The sequence below is a fragment of the Coenobita brevimanus genome, chromosome 9, assembly GCF_032717465.1.
Source record: "Coenobita brevimanus isolate Jiangsu-jjx chromosome 9, ASM3271746v2, whole genome shotgun sequence".
Taxonomy (NCBI): domain Eukaryota; kingdom Metazoa; phylum Arthropoda; class Malacostraca; order Decapoda; family Coenobitidae; genus Coenobita; species Coenobita brevimanus.
Window position 1 is genome coordinate 9,446,857 of NC_136962.1, and position 19,437 is coordinate 9,466,293.

Here is a 19,437-nt window from a genome sequence, read left to right on the forward strand (position 1 = left end):
TTACAGGACACAGCACTGTACAGTATATGTTTATCCAGAGTAACAGTCCCCATAGGTTCTGCAGAGCTTAACACTTCGTTTTTCCTTACAAATGCAATACTTATTCGTGATTTGCATGTGAGATATATCTATCTATCATACCTATTGCCAGACACTTATTAATCCCATACTGGTGGCCATTTGACTGACTCTGTTATTTGTTTTGAGGAGAGGGGCCACCCACAGCCCTCCGCAATCCACTTGACACGTAGGGAGCACGTATGGTTTGGTTATATGGCTTCACCACCCAGTGTTGTAAATGGATTCTTGGCTTGCAGGAAACTCTGACTGACTTGTCACTCAATGTAAAGCCACCTCTAAGTTCCTTGTCTTATTATTCTCTCTCCTGTCTTCCTAGCATCCTCCCTACTGTCTTTTTGTGTGTTCTTCTCTTCCATTCTTTTTCCTTTGTCTCGATGCAGTCCTCCCCATGTTTTCCTTATATCCTACGTCCTGTCCTGTTTTTCCTGCCATCCTCCTTTCTCCCTGTTTTCTTGACCTTCTAGCCTCCTTCACCCTCATTTCTTCTCCCTCTAAAACCCCAGTTATTATCCTGCTGTCTTCCCTTTTTTCTACACTCCCTTCTCCTTCCAGTCCTTGTATACTTTCCCCTCACCACTACATCCTTACCTCCATGCTTTGCTACACTCCTCCTGCCAGTCTTCTTTGCTCCTGTTTTCTATACCCTTCACTCCTCCTTCTCCTTGAGTCTCTCTCTCATTTTCTTCTCAGTTTCCTCTGCCCATATCCCTTTTCGTCTCTCCCTGGTCTCCACCCTTCCTCCGTACTGTCTTCCTTTTCTTTATCCATCTTCTTTGTCTCTTGCTCCTTCCTTCTTCCTGTCTTAGCATCTAAGATATATATAAGCATATAAGATATATTATCACTAAAAAATATCAGTTTTATATTACTGGACGATGTTGCTGCTTTTAAAAACTAACTTAAGCTATTTGTAATCCAATGTCAAATATAAAAGAAACGTGCTCATAATTATATAGTGCATAACAGTACATGTAATTCACGATTGTAATAGCGATTACTTCTTATCGTCAATCGTAATAGTAATCGATGACTCATAATTTTTACTGCTTAATCATAATCTGAAGTTTGCAAAAGTAATCGTAATTCGTAATCTGATTACAATACCCCTGTAACTGCCCCATGCCTGACGTCTAGACATCAAAACACATGTAGAATTATTCACAGGAATGATACACGCCAAGGAAACTAGTACATAGAAGCAATAAACACATCCACATAAAAACTCCAGATGGTTGGAAAATCAGTTATTTGACATATTATTAACTGGTCCCACCAATACAAAAAATTCCACAGCCAAATATGCCACTGGGAAAGTGGGTTCAATTGGTATAAATGTAAACCATCATCTTATTTGAGTGTTTATACTATAAGATAAGCTAATAAAAACACTGAAAACTGATGAGGAAAAAGTACTGAAACGCACAGACAATAAAGTGTTCAAAGGCAATACTCACTTCATATGCTTTAGTGTCCTAATTTTCAAAATTTTGCACACACTTTTCCAAAGGAGTTAAAGCACTTTTTGCAGCTAGATACACAATATCATGTGCTTTCTTGTGGTCACTTCGGAATCTCAATACGACCAATATTATTCAAAAAAATAATAAATAAGTAAATAAAATCATGAGTCAGTGCCATCAACAACAAAGGAGGGAGGGAGTGAGGGGGAAGCCAGAGGAGTATGGAGGAGGGAAGGCGGGAGGGAGGAGCAAGACTGTGGGCGAGATTTTCACCCTTCTGTCACAAGGCAGATAGGTGCTTTTACAGAACATGTGCTTGTGGCTTGTGATCTGTTAGATGTCCGGTCAGCCATTTCAAGAAATGGCTCCAGGTGACCCGGTGACTCTGGACGTTCAGTAGAGAGGCAGGCGGTCGTAATCACCGAACGTGTTCTCGTGGTTTGTGGTCTGTGTTGTTCATATGCATAGTGGCAGTTGAAAAGAGAACAATCCAGGTGACCACACAACTTTGGACATTTGGTGCGGATGCAAGCGGATGTTTTGACACCACTTGGTGGGTTACAGTTATATTACTCGCCTGTTGGATGTTCGTTGGGAGTGATTGAAAAAGCATAGAGCTCTGACCGTTCAGGACAGGGGCGGATGGAATTAGTAGCTCTGGTTATGGATTGGGCCTATTTCCCACTCACAGCTCGAGGCCAGCGACCACAATACTGAAACTTATAATATGTCGACTGGCTGGACCTTGACATCCAGATAATAGCAAGTAAATTCAGATAATGGTTTAATAGAGCCAAGAGTCCAGTATCCAGTGTGAACAGGTGCCAGATACTGCATGTCTGGATAAATGAGGGATTACTGTATACAGCAAAATTAACTAAACTCTATGTCTTACCCCCAAAGACCTTCATTACGTCAGAAGTCAACCCAAAAATACACACAACATTCCCTTCCTACAGTCTATCATTTGTCTTGCCCACAGTACCTACAAAAAGCAAAGACTATCTATCCATCTATTTATAGCCTGACGCCCTAATCCCGCATGAGGGTGGTCGCATGAACAAACGCCTCAGTCACTCTGTCACCCACCATTTGACTGCCCTCCGCAAACTCACTCTCCCCTCCCCCATATACCTCTTCAACTCCATCCCTCCACCTCATCCTCAGTCTTCCCCTCCCTCCACTTCACCTACAAACACCCCTCTTAATCAGTCTTTCACTCTCTATCCTCTACACATGCCTCCAAGCCACCTCAGTGTATTTCTCCTAATTTTCTCAGCCACATCCACATCTACCCTAGCATTCTTTCCACTTCTTGTTCACCAACCTATCCCCTCCACGTCACTCCACATGCTCTCCTCAAGTAGCAAACATTTCCAATGCTCTCACTCTTGACTTGTTTCCCTCTACCAGTGTCCATGCCTCACTTCCATACATCACAGTAGGGATCACAGTACTATCATGCTGGTGACTTCTTAACTGCCATACTCACCTCCCTACTTGTCATCACTGCTTTCGGTGAACCAACAACCTTCCTTCCCTGCTGTACTCTTTCAAGCACTTCATTAAAGTTCCATCCTTACTCATCACACTGCCAAGTACTTGAATGCACTCAAATTCATAATCTAACCTCTCCAAACTTTTCCACTCTTCCAAACAACTGATTCTGTAACTGGCTGTAATATTCTCTCCAAATCATCCATAACACTCCCAATATCTACCGCTACTAACCCAATCTGCCATTCTTCAAGCACTGCTCACCTATGCTATCCCTACTTTCCACTTTTCATCAACTTTATGCACCCACCATAAATACCAGTCCTTCTTTCCAGCACCGCCCATAGGCTCAAATTATACATAGAGGGCTTCAACATGCCAGGAATGTGCCAATGGCCTCAAATCCAAGAACTAAACCCACTCCTATATATCCTGAGGCCTTCAGCATTTAAGAAGTCAACACAGACACACCCACCACTTTTCCAAACTGCATCATGTGAATAATGCTGCTCACAATGGCAGCATGAATCACACACCGCCAAGGGCCAAACGCTGAATCCACTGACTCCAAACTACACTCCCTGTTCCAGTCAAACCCCTCCATATAATGTTCTCTCAAGCTGTCTATTATCCTCACTGATGCCGCTACCTTTTCCTTCAGCATTCTTCACACACTGTGCTCACCTATGATATCCCTGATTTTCCTTCTTCATCTGATTCTGCATCATAAATATCCCACATTCCTCCTTTCAACACTCATTAGGTTATCCAGTATGCTTGTCTCAGACTCAGAATTTGTCCCACCTGTAAATCTGTTTCTAGTTCTATGATTGGCAGTCAAATATACCTCTCAACTACTACCTGCTTTACAGTTCCTTCACAATCTTTTTTCTTACCTACAACATACTTCCCACTCATCCTAACACCAATACATCCTTGCAATTCTCCTCACAGCATTCATCCAGCCAGCTCTGTTTCCTTCGGTCCCCTAGCCTAAACAACTTCCATACCTCTCTTCCTCACACACTCATCCACCATATCCCTCCACCTTCTCCTTAGCCACTACCTTGCCTCTTCCAACCTACCAATTTGCTCAGAAATACAGTACATCCCCACAGTATGCGAAATTTCTTAGTACACCAATCTCACTTGTATGCAGGGACCTATTTTTTATTTTGGTGTTTCTTTTATTTATACGTGAAATGAACTCCTTGTAAGCGAGACAGGCAACGAAGAGTGGCCCAAATCCAGGGTTACGCTGAGTACGCGACACTGTCCCCTCCAGAGAAGCGATAACGGTGGAGCAATGCTCCACCCACCAGCAGCCATATTCTTGTTGGTTTAGTGAAGCCATATCATGATTTAATAAGTAAAGCCATAATCTTGTTGGTTTGCTTCATCTTAAATGTATAATGGCTTAGATAGTTTCCCTGTATGAGTACAATACTTAGGTCTGAATGGCGTCTCAAGGGTTCCCAATGAGAAGGCTTGCCGCTTAAATGTAATTTTTCCCATAAGTTTATGTATTCACAGTACATAGCGTCCTCTGCCGCCCATATAGGAGTGTACCTCTGAGGATGTGCAGTAGCTTTTTCACCACTCTATTATTTATCCATTCTCTCCACATGACCATACCATCTCAGTACACTCTCTTCGATTCTAGTATCCACACACATCCTAGCTCCACATCTTTCTGAATCGTGTTGTATCCTATCCACTCTCTGCACGCCCGCATACATTCCTCAACATACCTATCTCTATCTTCTCACTCTTGACTTTTCATTTTCATGCCACACCATAGTCACACATCCAAATGTTAAAAGTTAGCACAAACACTCCCTTCAACCAAGCCTTAGGCAACTGCAACACTGAAGCCTCTGTTTCTTATAAAGATCTTCATTGCATCAGCTACCTTTCTTCCTTGTGTCCGCTCTACTTTCCACTTCTTTTGAACATTTTCACTCTCTTTTCTATTACTATACACAGGTGTTGAACTCTCTCTCAATTCCAGTATCTCACAATTCACTGAAACATCACACTGGTAGTCACCATCTCTATCAATAACCATCACTTCACTCTTGCCTAAATTTACTCTTAAGACTTTTACTCACAGACATCGCCAAAACTGCACTACTCTATGAAATTCTTGTCCAGGGTATTTGCAAACAGTACTGCACCATCAACATACTGTTTCATTTGAGATATTCCGTCCATCACCATTCATTAACAATGCCATCCCCCTCTCCATTACTTGTGTAGTAGTAGTAGTAGTAGTTGTTCCCTAGGCAGTCTGGCCGAACAGCCTCGAGTCCCTTAGGAAGGCCATGGCCGAGACAGGGCTTTCCCACAGAGCTCTCAAAGAGTGTATGTTGTGTTGTTGGCGTTGGTGATTGTGTGCAATTAAGTATTCCATAATTTGCTTAATAGTATGAAGTTACTTTGTGTTGCATCCTGGACAGACATCAGGCAGAAATTCCATCCAGCCTCTTCACAGTAGCTTAAGAGGGCTGGATGGTGCACACATCTCAGCCTGGCCAGGTGGACCCTGTCCTCACGAGGAAGATAAGATTCAGAAGATTGGTCATCAGGAGGCCGTGCATGCAGCTGTGTGCTATCTTTTGGCGACTGAATGGAGAAGCGAGGCGAGTGATCTGGGTGTGGATATGCTTCTGGAGGCTGAACATGGGAGTGGGCGAGGGGAGAGATGACAGTATTGGCTGTATGGATATCATGTACCTCGGGTTGTTGTTTTGATGTTCGCGGGTATTTGGTGAATGCACTTTGCCCACATGTCTCGTGGATGTGGGTTTGTACGGAGAGCTGCCTTCCCCACCTGCATCCTGCCTGTGCTCTGCTCACAGTAGCAGCATCAAAATAATGGCCAAACCACTGGGTCTATAGCTCCAAACCTTCCCTGTCCCAGTCAAACTCCTCATTCAACAAGCTAGCCTCAATCTCTCTCCATGCGTCTTAAAATATCCCCACTTGTTCACCATGACCTTTCTTTCTCATTTTTCTGCACCGCTCACTAGAGACCAAGATTATCATTCTCCATAACCCAGTCCACGCAAGATCCAGGCCAAGTCATTTGCAGGATGCTGTTCGTGGGTCTCTCGTGGGGGAAGGGAAGGATCTGCCTGGGGCGTGATTAGGATCAGTGCTCATGGCCAGGCATGCCATTCATGGTCAGCATGTACTGATTGTGAAACCAAAGAGGTGATTATGATGCCCTGACAAATCGAATGGGACCAGAAGACATCAGAGGTGTACCCAACTCGGTACTGGTTGATAGATGCCTTAAGACCAAAGGCTGGTGGGTTGTTAGCCAGAAGTTTCCATCAGCTAAGGACAAAGGTGAGGGAACTGGGGTGCTGAGTGATCATTTTGTTTCTGAGGGCACTTTTGCATATCAGAGCCAAAGAAAATGTTGCCTAAAATGACTGTGACAGGTATTTCCTCTTCCTTGGGTGACTCTGACTGTCATCCCAAACATTCTGAGAAAAAACAATAAAATTAAGATGCTCGTTGATCGAGGGGTTGTACCCTCAACCTTCTCTTCACAAGAACAAGGAACCAAGCACCAAAACTGCTGTCTTGAAGATGTCGCCAGAGGTGAGATCCTCCCATTGTAGAACAGGGCAATTACATCTATGTGGATCTTACAAGATGCCTCATTTCGATAGATTCTGGGTTACACAGTGTCATCACTGTCAAGGTTTGAGGGTCGTACATTTGAGATGTTCTAGGGAAAATGATTAACCTAAATGCGTCTTTTGTGCTGGAGCTTATAAATCTAAGGATTGTAGTAACAGAAATTCTCCCAAATGCATCAAGCTGCTCCTATTTAAGACAGCAAGATGCTAATTCAAAGTCTGGAGGTGGTTGCCCATTTTGCTTCAAGTAGAGAATGTTCAAGTATGATTTCTCATGGGAATAAGATTGACTAGAAAACACCAATTTTGACCATTCAAAAAACTGACTACGTCCCTCTTGAACCAGTTAAGGATGGGTCTTTTAAATATTCGTTCCATCCGTGACAAAATGGGCTATGTGTGAAACCCTAACTCGTGCACGAACTTGACGTGTGCTTGACTGGCTCTGGATTTGTATGAGTCTGATATTGATATTATTAGTAATGCTTTACCTAAGACACATTCTATTATTAGTATTCCCAAGCCTGCTGCTGACTATCCGGGAGGAGGCGTAGCACTCATCTACTCAGCACCTTTTTGTGTTTCTCTCCCAGTGACTCAGACCTGAAAGCCCCATCTTCATTTGAATTTATGGATGTATTAGACAAATTTCCATCAGAACACCATTAGAATTGTAATGGTGTCCTATCGACCATTGTGGTCATCCAGACAGAGATCGGGGTTTTATGGAGGAGTTTGGGCAGTTTCTTGAAGGGTTTTCTCTTAGACCTGGAGGACTTCTTGTTTGTGGTGATTTCAATTATTAGGTTGACAGTCCAGAGTCAAAACCATTTTTAATTCAGAATTCCTTGGGTTAGTCACCCAGAACAATTTTTCAATCATGTGAGTAATCCAACTCCTTGTCTCTGGACACGTCCTTGACTTGATCTTGTCCCCTGTTGGTTGCAGGCACGTGTCAGATGTGGAGGTTGACTCATTTTGACCCCCTCATCTCTGATCATGCTCTGATCCACTCTTAGTTTATTGATGTCCCAAAATCCCCTTCATATAAGAAGGTCCATCCAGGTTCAGAAAGTACAACAATGTTGACCGCCAGTTGATGTGTTTTGAGGTGGGTGCGTTTAAACTTCATCGATTCTTCCGTCTTTCTTCTGGTGAATTGGACAAAGTTTGATATTTACCAACAACGAGCTCAAGGTCCAATTTTGACCATTATTGTCCTGAGGTAGTAAAAACAATCACTGTGCACATGAAATGATTCTCCAACGGTATGGTCCATTCATTAATTCTTTGTGTAGACAACGAAGAAGGGCAGAACAAGGCTAGCGCCTGCAGCGGACAGAAGTAACTCGTTTGCGTTGTTTTTGCTGAAAAACAGTCGTTCACACTGCCAAGCCCAAAAGGCTAAGAGTATTATCAAAATAAAGTTGATTCATGTGGTGGTGATAAAAAAAACACTCTGCAGTTGTGAACAAGATTTGGCTGATGGGAAGAATGTAATTGTTAAACCAACTTCTGACATCTGATGCCCAATTGGCTTCTGATTTTGCTTCATTTTTTTTTTAAGTGAGATATCTCACATAGGAAGTAGTTGAATGACAGCAGTTCTCCTAGTGAAGCGTACTTAGACTGACTTTGGCCACGCCATGGTGCACGGGGGATCATTTGCTTTCAACATTTCATCCAATGGATGTAAACAAAGTCAAATAATACATCAGAGAACTTTTAATAAAACATTTTGCTCACTCAATCCATGCTGTAACATGTCCACAGCTGCCTGATAGCTGTGAAAATGCTGCAAACTTTATCTGCAACATAATAAATAGATGCTTTTTAGAAAGTAATTTTGTACCAGTCTGAGAAATGTGCTTTGCTTAATTTGTTAAGAAACCTGGCCTTGATGTCCGAGCATGACAAATTATAGATCCCGTCCTCTAACCTGTCTTTTTTATCCAAGATTACTGAGTAGACCATACTCGATCCACTCTTACCACTACTGGAACACAACAGAGTTCTTACTGTTGTTCAATCAGCATACAGAAAATACCATTCCGATGAAACTGCAGTAACAAGGATTTAGAGTGACTTGGTGGCAAACACTTGTAATGGGATGTCCTCTCTCCTAGTTCTGTTGGATCTGTCTGCAAGCATTTGATACAGTAGATGCATAAACTGTTGTTGGATGATCTGTATCTTTATGGTGTTCGTGATAAGAATGCCCTTTTGCTCACTTAAGTCATTATCTTAATAGGACAGATCTCAGAGAGTGGTTGTTGATTACACTAGCTCTGATTCTGCTCCAATTCTATGTTAGAGTCCCTCAAGGATCAGTTTTGGGTCCAATTCTATTTACTATCTACACAAGTAGTTTATCGTCTCTACTTGATGCTCATGATGTGTCCTATCATTTTTATGCTGATGACACCCAACTCTATGTTAAGATATAAAATATCAACGATACTAAGACAAACTTTGAATCTCTAATGTCTGATATTAAGATTTGGATGGCTAAGAGGAAACTTAAGCTGAATGATGGTAAAACTGAGATCATCATCATCAGAGGAAACAGAAGGGGTGATGACACTGACAATGCCCTGCCACTGAACATTGGCGTGTCACAGCTTCACCCAGTCAGTTCTGTTCAAAATCTGGGTGTTTATTTTAATTCTAAGTTAAATTACAAAGAACATATTAATCAGGTTGTAAGAGGGTGTAACTTGCATATCAGAAATCTGTCCTCTGTGAGAAAATTCCTGAATAGACGGTGCCTCTTAACATTGGTCCATGCAGAGGTCTTATCTAAATGTTGATTATTGTAATTCACTGTAGGTTGAGTACATTTCCCAAATAATATACTAACAAAAGGGTTTAGTCTGTGTTCAATAGGGCACCACGACTTATCTTTGGTCTCCCTCCAAGAACCTCCAACTACCCCGTTTCTGACTGAGTTGCATTGGTTACCAGTAAAGGCTAGAATTGAATTTAAACGGTATACTGACCTTCAAAGGTTCTTAAGTTTGGTGAACCGAAGTATCTTGCTGGTGTTTAAAACTCCCATTGGCATGCCTGGGTGTGATGTTACGCTTAGTGAAGGTGGTCCTTAGTCTTGATGAACCAGGAGCCATTCACCAGTCATCTTTCTCTGATCGTTCTTTTGCATATGGGAGCCCCTAGATTAGCATAACAGATTGCCATTGTCCATAGGGCAACTCTCTACTGTTGAATCCTTTAAGAGACAGCTGAAAGCCTTTCTTTTTTCAAAAGGCCATATGACCTGAAGATTACTATGACGGATGATTATAGAGTTTAATTATTGCCACTTTCGTGTATATATATGATGTAGCTTACCAATATATACAAGAAATGTCTATTTCTTATTAACTGTAAAAGTAATGCATGAGTGTCGAGCGCTAATTAAATTCCAAAGGCAGAACTGGTACATTTTGAGAAACAAAAAGGCCAGATTGTATTATTATTATTATTATTATTATTATTATTATCTTTAGGTGGGAAAATAGATCTGGATGATGACAATGATAATGATGTCAAACTTTCCGTAACAGCCAATTAATTTGTTTTATTAAAACACAACTCCCCATCACCCTTTATTAGCCCAGTCCACAGGCAATAACAAAATTACAAAACTCATAATATACTACATTCAAACCACTGTCATCATCCAACTCTTTTTCCCTTATCAGACATGGCTTCAGCAAATCCGGTAACAAAATGGTACAGACCACATACAACTTTGAGTGGGTCCATGCAGAACATGCGTGCTGAATCAAGTTCGTCCTAAAACATTACATATATTTACAGGTAAAATAGGGAGGTACGTTCTGGAAGCCCAATACTATAAAGATAACTACTGTATATTAAGACAGGTTATTAAAACTGCCCCCAAGGCAGTGCGTTTACACACAATATGTGTGACTGAATGGCACCAGTACATCCTGACCTAACAGAGAGGTTTTGTTTAAATACCCACCATAATTTTAACCACCAACGACTGCCACTAAACCTAACCTTGAAAGACTCCAATACCAACCATGCAGAAAATTGTAACCTAGTCAACACGTAAAAAATTGCTACCCAGTATCCTTGCATATTTTGAATAAATCACTTACAGTAAACTTCATCATTACAAAAGGAAGCCAAAGTTTCATTTTCGTTTAGGTTTTAAAGACTCCTGCCATGCTTGCATGTGTCATGTAGTCACCTAATGTGAGCTGTGCTGCTCATCTCAGGCAACTTCCCTATTCACATCCTTAACCCCAAGGTCACACTCAATGACCTCGTCCAAGGTCTTATTCTGTCTACCTCTGACAACCCTATCCCTAATGTTAATACAGTAATCCCTCTAATATCCGAACACCCTATATCCGAACATCCCCACTAACCAGACATAATCGTCCCGGGATCCAATATTCTCAAAATGATCAGGGGGGGGGGGGGGGGATTCCCCACTCCCCGCTAGTAATTTGAACTTGGCATGCAGGGCATAGGACAGCTTTGTTGTAGCTGGCATCATTCCCTCCGATGTCCGCTTCATGAACCTGCATCCTCCCCAATTTCCACTTCTGTCTCTCTGTCGCAAGTGCACACTCGTGGGTCATCCTTTTAGCACGTGCTACTTTTGTGGTGATGCCTTACCTGCTGCAGGCACTCACTGCTGCTCTCGTACCTCTCTTTCGTGTGTGTGTGATGATGGCCCCGCTGCCTGAGAAAGGCAGAAGAGAATGGTGTTGACTCTGGAAGAAGAGAAAAAGCATGAGATATTGGAGAAAGTAGATGCAGGAATTGGTCTTCTTTAGCATCCTCTGCGAGTTTCAACCTGGCCCGATCTGCCTTTGTTTTTGATATTAAGAGAATCAGCGAGACAAACTCATATGCAGTACACGGCTGACTTCTCGTCGAGAAGCAAGCAGCAGCATGAAGAGGAAAGACAGGTGTTACTCCCAAGTTTGCTGAAGTCGACCGCTCCTGATGATTTGCTATCACGACAGCAACATACTGCTGGTGGTAAGAATTACCAAACTGAAAGTAGAAGGGAGAGATCTATAAAGATGCGGCAATGCTGTAGAAACTAATGAACAAATGTTTTCAATCCAGTTTTCACTAGTGAAAAGGAGTTTGTGGAAGAGGAGAGAATACTACAAATGTAGTGATGAAAGACACTTGTAAGAGTGGAGAACATAGGAAATGTAAACATAAATTACTGGAAACTCAAGATGTAAGGAAAGCCCCAAGACCTGATGGAATCTCTAATTGAGTACTGAAGGAATTCAGGGAAACAACTGGAGGATAAGATTCACAGTTGAATTGTGTGATTTACTCTGGAAATTGTAAAAGTGCCTCCAAAATGGAAGAGAGCAAATGTGGTACCAATTTACAACGGAGGAAACAGGGAAGAATTTCAGTATAGACCAGTGTCCCTAATCAGCATGGTCGCAAAATTATTGAAAAAATTCTGAAAGACAGATGGATACAACCTCTGGAAGAGATGAATATTTTGGCTCATAGTCAGTTTGGATTTAGAAGTGGAAGGTCATGTACTTCAAACTTGTTGAGCTTTTCCTCCAAAACTGATTGTGATAGCTTCAGGAGAGAGATGGTTGGGTGGATTGTGTGTATTTAGATTTGGAGAAGGCCTTCAAAGGTACCCCATAAGAGACCAAACTAAAGCACTAGGAGGGTTGAAGGAAGACACTCCTGGAATGGATGAAAGACTTTTTTTGAGAGACAGACAAATGAGGACAGTAATAAAGGATAAGATGTCTAAATGGAGGGAAGTAACAAAGTGGAGTCCCAAGGCTCGGTGTTAAAACTAGTAATGTCTTGCTGATTTACAGTAAATGATAAAGACACACCAGGTGAACCATTATACCAGAATCTGTTTGCTGATGATACAAAGATCGTGAGAAAGGTAGAGTTTGAGGAGGGATTACAAAGTATACAGGAGGATCTGGATAGGATACTGAGAATGGAGCAGGATGTGGGAAATGAAATTTGTTGCAAAGAAATGTAAAATATTGGCTGACGGTAAAAGTACCAAGAGGCCATCATTGAATTATGTGATGAGTATTAGAACCAATCTGTAAAGCGAGCCCAGATAAAGAATTGGGTGTGCTGGTCCAGGACAGTTAATCACCTGAAAAACACAATGCCTTGTGAGTTAGAAACTGACGTATCAACTCGTGACTAATATAAGAAGTGGCACTGCATTATATATGGATGGGAGATGATGAAAAAAATTGATGAGTGACCATGATTCGCCCCAGGTCCAGGAATATGCAGCAGTAGTGTGGGTCCCAACACAAAAAGAAAGATACAAACAAGGTTGATAGAATACAGAGAACTGCACCTTAAATAGTTAGTCATAGATCAATGGTAGGATAAACATACTTTTCTCCTTAACTGCTGCATTCTGCAGCCTCATCTCTGCATGAAGGTTATTTCTTGGTGGGCCTCTTGCAGCCAACTGCAGCATAGTCTGCAGCTCTCAAGAGGTTGTTCGTGAGGGCTATACCATGTTCATTAACATGCATATATTATTGTCTCACCATTCAGACACCACTGCCTCATCTGCTGTTACAGAACTGTCCCTTACTGTTTGGTTTTTCAGCTTCAGTATTTTCCTCCCTAGGTGCCAGGTCCTCTTTTTTATTGCCTCTCTATCAGCACCATGTCATATATAAATAAGTTTGTTTTTATTTTGCATATACTCCTCGCTCCCTGCTTTAACATCTTTGTTGAACCTCCCTATCATTCATGCTGTGAAGTACTCTTATCTGGCTGCTATTCTCACCAAGACTGGTATATAACCAAACCTACATTCTCTTTTCTTTAAATATTAATATTTTTTACAATCTATGTTTATTAATGTACAGTTCAAGTATCCCATTCAACTTACTCATTTGCTTATACCATATGCACATCCACCATATGCTCCTTCATATCCTTCAGCTGGGTCACCTACATGACCATATTGAGTCCCTCCCCAAAACTACAGTTTCAGTATTTAACACCACTTTACTACATGTATTAAATTATCCCAAATTCTATATTCTCTACCTCATCCAGGACCTGCCTATGAAACATACACTGATAAAAAATATGGCTTGACTTCCTTTGCCCATATCCCACATCCACCCACCTCCTACTGAATGCCTCAGCTGCCCCTACTTCCTTCACTCTACCCCTCTCCTGCTCCTGTATCCTCGTCCTTGTTTACCTGTCTCATAGTACTCCCTTCTTTTATCATTCTTGTACTGATCAATTATCCTTCTTCCATACTCATCATACTCTCACTGTCTGGCTTCATCTACAAACTGCTTTCCTCTCTCTTCAAAATCACCTATGTTCCTATTTCCATCTTTCTATCACTTCCAAAGACACCACTTCTCTGAAGCATCTTCTTCCAAGAGCTTCCTTTTCTTCTTCAAGTCTATATCTCTATCACTTCTCTCCTTTTGAACTTTCATTCAACTGCTGCCTTTCTTTGTTTATAAGGGGCTCCAACAGCCTAGCGTGTATTGGTCTTGCTCACCACCTGGCCAGCTCTCCCTGCAGATCAACCTCTAGCAGCTTCTCTATTCGGTCCTTTAATCTTGGAGTCACTACTCACTGACTTTTGCCCAAATATTTTTCTGGTCTTTCTCTTTTACGTCTACCCTCAACATTCACACCCTCTCACCCTCTGCACCCAGAAATTGTCATCCTACATTCTCTCAACTTCTTCCATGGTATCCACTAAAAGTCTCTAGAAACTAACACTTTCACCTTTCTGTGACAGCTGACTTCAAAACTACACACAAATAGGGGAAAGAACTGTCTCTTATGCGACAGTTCAAAGTTGTTAATGAACTAATAAATAATTATTGATGTATATTCCTGAATCACTATTAATATATATATATATATATACATATATATATATATATATATATATATATATGTAAAATATGTACATAAAAATGCTGAGCTCAAGGCAATAGTAAATTGACCAGAATATAAATGTAAAATAAGTGGCGATAAGTGGAATTTTAGCTCACCAAGGGGTTTGACTTCCGAAGGAGGCGTTTATTTCCCGGGCGTAATAGTGGACTTTCTTATTAATACAACACCTTCTCATATCTACACAAATATATTTATATTTGCATTACTATAGATTCAGTTAAGTTACCATTAGTTAGGTTAGCATAACTTGGTTAGGTTAGGTTAGTTTAGCCTGTGTTATCTATGGCTGGGTTAGGCCTGGTCCTACTGTGAGGCTAATGCTGTATAAATATATTTAGGTGGATCTGAGTAGCTTTCACTAAGATCCACTGCCCAATTAGTAAAAAAAAAAAAAACTTATTTTTCATGAATCTATAATTTCCACTTTCCAGAATAGCCTCCCTTTCCCGCCTTGTACACACTTGCAGTCACATTCTTCACCCAGTCATCTAGGACAACACCACTCATATACAGTATAATTGTAAATATATTCAACAACCCAGTCCTATACCTACTGAGGCCTTCCAGCATTTCAGTTGTCAGCTTGAACACACCTGCCACTTTCCCCACCTGCCATCCTGCCTATTGTCCTACTCACAGTAGCAGCATCATTCAAAGGCCAAGGACCAAACACTGGATCTCCAGACTCCAAACCTACCCTGGTCCAGTCATTCCAGCAACCGGTTATAATGCTCTCTCAGAAGGCATTTTCAATATCATCACTGTCCACCACTAATATTCCTTTATGTTCTTCACACACTGCTCACCTATGATGTCCCTGTTTTTCCCCTCTTCACCTCATTTGGCTCCTACGTAAACACCATTTTTCTTTCTTTCAGCACTATTTAGGTCATACAGTAAAGTCTCAGAGGCAAGGAGTTTCCCGTTTGTACCTCCTTCTAGCGCACTACATTTGGCAGCTAATTATTCATCTCTGTGACCACACCCTTTCCATTCCCAAGAAATGCCTCTTTCCTTAACAGCAACATCTACACCCTCATCCTGACTGTTTTTGGTGTGCCCCTCACAACGTTACCCTTGACGTTCAGCACCTCACCTCTTCATAACTATCATTATCCAATCCTCTTTATCTGTCTATTCTGTTGCCAGATGCCTCCAATCTGATACGGGGTGGCAACAAACCGTGCCTCCATGTCGCCATGTCCCCCATCATTTCATTGCCCTGCTACCAGCTTACACCCCTCTCTCATATACATCTCCACTTCCTTTACCTTCATCTCATCCTTTGCCTCCTCTCCCATTCCCTCTTCTCTCATTCTGTCCACTCTCCTCGTCAGTCTCTTTGCTCTCCATCCTCTCCACAGAAGAAGAACACCTGAATTATGAACCAGTGTCCCTAACCAGCATGGTCACCAAAATTGTGTGAAAGAATTCTGAAAGACAGGAATGGATAAAATATCTGAAAAGAGATGAATATTTTGACTGATAGTCAGTTTGGATTTAGAAGTGGAAGGTCATGTGTTTCCAACTTGTTGAGTTTTTACTCAAGAGCGATTGATGTGCTTCAGGAAAGAGAAGGTTGGGTGGATTGTGTGTATTTAGATTTGGAGAAAACCTTTGACAAGGTACCGCATAAGAGACTAATGTGGAAGGCTAGAGCATGAGGAGGTCTGAAGGTGAACCTCCTAGAATGAATCAGGGAACTTTTTGAGAGACAGACAAATAGAGGACAGTAATAAAGGATAAGATGACTGGATGGAGGGGAAATAACAAGTGGAGTCCCACAGGAACCTCTGAGGTGTTGGTAGTAGTAATGTTCCTGATTTACGTAAATGATAAGGTAGCTGGAGTGAACGGATTATGCAAGTCTGTTTGCTGATGGTCACAAAAGATCATGAGGAAGGTAGAGGTTGAGGAGGATACGATACACCGCGAATGGAGTGATTCTGGAAATAAAATTCAATGGAAAGAAATGTGAAATATTGGAAATGGAGTAAAGTACCAAGAGGCCATCATTGAATTATTTCATGGGTAATGAACCAATCACAAAAGCGAGAAGAAGAGAAAAGATTTGGGTGTGTTGGTCCGAGACAGTTTGTCAGACCCTGGCAATGTGAGTTCTTTTACAAATCTTTCTCTTCTCTTCTCTTTTGTGATTACCCATGTCTTAACTTTACCCACTTAATAGTGGCCATCTTCCTACATTTCTTCCGACATCATTCTATTTCCAAACCTCATTTCATCCTGGAAGGTGGTCAAAATATCGTATCTCACCAACCTCCCCTTCATCCTTGATCTTTTGCATCATCCCAGCTTTAGACACCAACATACTGTTCGCTCAGAAAGCCAACTGGGATCATTGTAAATCAAACAGAACAACATTTTATTACTACTAAACAGTTTTTCCATCACAAACATCAGTCACTGCTGTGCATCTTTTATTACTGTCCTCATTTGTCTGTCTCTCAAAAAGTCTCTGATCCATTCTAGGAGGTTCACCTTCAGACCTCCTATATGCTCTAGTTTCCACATTAGTCTCTTATGGGGTACCTTGTCAAAGGCCTTCTCCAAATCTAAATACACACAATCCACCCAACCTTCTCTTTCCTGAAGCACGTCAATCGCTCTTGAGTAAAAACTCAACAAGTTGGAAACACATGACCTTCCACTTCTAAATCCAAACTGACTATCAGCCAAAATATTCATCTCTTCAGATATTTTATCCATCTGTCTTTCAGAATTCTTTCACACAATTTTGCGACCATGCTGGTTAGGGACACTGGTCTATAATTCTGGTTAGGGACACTGGTCTATAATTCAGGGGTTCTTCTTCTGTGGAGAGGATGGAGAGCAAGAGACTGACGAGGAGAGTGGATGTGAATGAGGTGGAAGGGGGGAATGGGAGGGGGAGGCAAAGGATGAGATGGAAGGATGAAGTGGAGATGTATATGAAAGAGGGGTGTGTGAGCTGGTAGCAGGGCAATGAAATGATGGGGGACATAGCGACATGGAGGCAATTTGTTTGTGGCCACCCCGTATGAGATTGAGGCATCTGGCAATAGAATAGATAGATAAAGGTGATGGATAATGATAGTTGGGTGAGAGGTATGAACGTCAAGGGTAACGTTGTGAGGAGCACAACAAAAATAGTCAGGATGAGGGTGTAGATGTTGCTGTTAAGGAAAGAGGCATTTCTGGGAATGGAAAGGGTGTGGTCACAGAGATGAATAATTAGCTGCCAAATGTAGTGCCAGGAAGGAGGTACAAATGGAAACTCGTAGTCTCTGAGACTTTACTGTATAACCTAAATAGTGCTGAAAGAAAGAAAAATGGTGTTTAAGGTTTTAAATGAGGTGAAGAGAGAAAACAGGGATATCATAGGTGAGCAGTGTGTGAAGAATGATAAAGGAATGATAGTGGTGGACAGTGATGATACTGAAAATGCCTCGAGAGAGCATTATAACCGGTTGCTGAATGACTGGACCAGGGTAGGTTTGGAGTCTGGAGATCCAGTGTTTGGTCCTTGGCCTTTGAATGATGCTGCTACTGTGAGCAGGACAATAGGCAGGATGCAGGTGGGGAAAGTGGCAGGTGTGTCTGGGTTGACAACTGAAATGCTGGAGGAACTCAGTAGGTATAGGACTGGGTTGTTGATGATATTTACAATTATACTGTATATGAGTGTGTTGTCCCAGATGACTGGGTGAAGAATGTGACTGTAAGTGTGTACAAGGGGAAGGGTGCTGCCCTGGAAAGTGGAAATTTTAGATACTTGAAAAATAAGTTGTTTTTTTTTACCAAGTGGGCAGTGGACTTTGTGAAAGCTACTCAGATCCACCCAAATATATTTATACAGTATTAGCCTCACAGTAGGACGGCCTAACCCAGCCATAGATAACACAGGCTAAACTAACCTAACCTAACCAAGTTATGCTAACCTAACTAATGGTAACTTAACTAACCCATAGTAATGCAAATATAAATATATTTATGTTGATATGAGAAGGTGTTGTATTAATAAGAGTCCACCATTACGCCCGGAAAATAAACGCTCTTCGGGAAGTCAAACCCTGGTGAGCTAAAATTCCACTTATCGCCACTTATTTTACATTTATATTCTGGTCAATTTACTATTGCTTGAGCTCAGTATTTTTATGTGCATATTTTATGTATATATATTAATAGTGATTCAGGAATATACATCAATAATTATTTCTTAGTTCGTCAGAAACTTTGAACTGTCGGTGTAGTGAGACAGCCTCTTCCCCTATTTGTGTGTAGTTTTGAAGGTCAGCTGTATATAGGGCAAAGTGTTAGTTTCAGAGACTTTTAGTGGATAACATAAATAGTTGAGAGAACGAAGGATGACAACTTCGTGCAGAGGGTGAGAGGTGTGAATGTTGAGTGTAGACTTGCAAGAGAAAGACCAGAAAAATATTTGGGGCAAAGTCAGTGAGTGTGACCTTATGATTAAAGGACTGAATAGAGAAGCTGCTAGAGGTTGATCTGCATGGAGAGCTGGCCAGTGGTGAGCAAGACCAATACACGCAAGGTTGTTGGAGCTCTTATAAATAAAGAAAGGCAGCAGTTGAATGAGTGTCTAAAAGGAGAGAAGTTATAGAGATATAGACTTGAAGAAGAAAAGGAAGCCTTGGAAGAAGATGCTTCAGAGAAGTGTGTCTTTGGAAGTGATAGAAAGATGGAAATAGGAATATAAGAGATTTGAAAAGACAGTAAAGCAAATGGTAGATGAAGCCAGACAGTGAGAGTATGATGAGTATGGAAGA